The sequence below is a fragment of the Chionomys nivalis genome, chromosome 12, assembly GCF_950005125.1.
Source record: "Chionomys nivalis chromosome 12, mChiNiv1.1, whole genome shotgun sequence".
NCBI lineage: Eukaryota > Metazoa > Chordata > Mammalia > Rodentia > Cricetidae > Chionomys > Chionomys nivalis.
The window spans coordinates 27,414,472-27,416,265 of NC_080097.1; the positions used below are offsets into that span (position 1 = coordinate 27,414,472).

General features: G+C 30.7%; 1 non-coding gene across 1 annotated transcript; it reads right to left on the reverse strand.

Annotated features, from left to right (window-relative positions):
* Positions 1-226: 226 nt before the first annotated feature.
* Positions 227-333, reverse strand: LOC130885379 (U6 spliceosomal RNA). The gene has a single exon (XR_009058148.1). It is a non-coding gene; the product is annotated as a U6 spliceosomal RNA (small nuclear RNA).
* Positions 334-1,794: the final 1,461 nt, after the last annotated feature.

Genomic DNA, 1,794 nt, shown 5'->3' on the forward strand with positions numbered 1-1,794 from the left:
CACATTGATTGTAAATCAATCCATTTAAATGAGAACATATATACGTATATTAAATTAAATGTAATTAATAAACCATAGCATATATATGCTATTTTTAAATGTATTACAAACTATCAAATTATTAAAGTTAAAATTTCCTAACATTTTCTGTGCTTTAGATGAATCTCAGTCTAAATTTATGTTGAACACAGGTAATGATTTTGTTAGTAAATTTCCTAGTTATTTTTAAAACTATGAATGTTTCATGAATGTGTGTAACATTCTAGCACAAGGGCTATGCTAATCTTCTCCGTATTGTTCCAATTTTAGTACACATGCTGCTGAAGAGAGTACACTCCTAGGTGGGAATACATCAATTTTAGTTTATAAATGTTCCTTAATTTATAATTTAAATACTTATTTATCATTGCAACCGTTGTACATAAATCAATGGAATAATATTGTTTATCAACCATCAAGTTTTTGTGTGATAGACATTCTAACTTAGGAATTCAACACAGAATGATAATTTTTAAAGTTTCATAATAAAAGCCAGATTAAAAAACTGATATAAAGTATGTGTGCATAAAAGAACATGTAAATACCCATCTTACACAATGTTTTAATTAATGTACATATATAATACTTTAAGATACAGACATTTAAAGGCATCTTTGTCATAAAATATATATTTTACAAAGGTTATTATCTAATATTAGGTAAAATTAGTTTATTTTCATTATATATATGTTGAAAAAGAGACATATAAATTTCAATGCCACATGATATAGTGGTTTATTATTTGTGTTCTAATAAATAAAGCTTGCCTAAACAGAGGCAAAGTAGTCATACTAGTCAGCCATACAGGTCCGGGGTGGTAACAGATAGCTTTAATCCCAGGACTCAGGAGACAGAGACAGACATATCTATGTGAATTCAATGATACTTGGGATTCACAAGATTGATCAAGAAATAGATCAAAGTGGTGGCCTTTCACACCTTTAATTCCAGTGTTTGGGATTCACATAACTTTATTCTTAGCAGTAGGGAGGTGGAGACAGGAGAGATATGACTTACTGGAGAGAGGAATGGTGAAGAAAGGATTATAAAGGGAGGGAGACAGGAACTCACAACAATGTGGGGTTAGAGGGTTCATAGAGATAGGATCTTGCCCTTTTGGTCTGAAGATTTGATAGAAGCAAAAGGTCTCTCTGGTGCTTGGCTGCTTTGCTTTTCTGATCTTCAGGATGAACCCCAGTATCTATGTGTTTTTATTATTCGTGCTACAACATGATATATATATATAAAATATCATGCCCCAAAATTTTCAAATTTTAATGACATTTAAAGAGAATGTTCATATTACTATTGGACAGTTCTTCTGTCATGACATTATTTTGATATTAAGTATGAACAAATCTACAGCACAATCTTTAGTATTCAATGAAAACCAATACATTTCTATACTCATTTTTAAAACTTTTCAATGAGCATAATCGTTTACAATTCCATTCCATTGTTTCTCTTTATGAATGTGAGTATTTAAAATATTTCACAGAGTACTTCACTCTTTACTCTTGACAGCCAGTCTCACCAGTTCAGGTGGAGAAGTTCCATTTGAGCAAGTTTACTTTTATTGAGGTTTGAAAAGAACGCGTGACCTGTAAATGTTATCAGAAACAGTAATGCTCTTTGACAAATGGCCTAATCACTCCACTCCAGATCAACACATTTTTCTTATTATAATAAAATGTCTTTTCTAAGAGTGCATATGGATTTAACTTACCTGAAATTCTCAGAAAAAAAGAAAAAGGC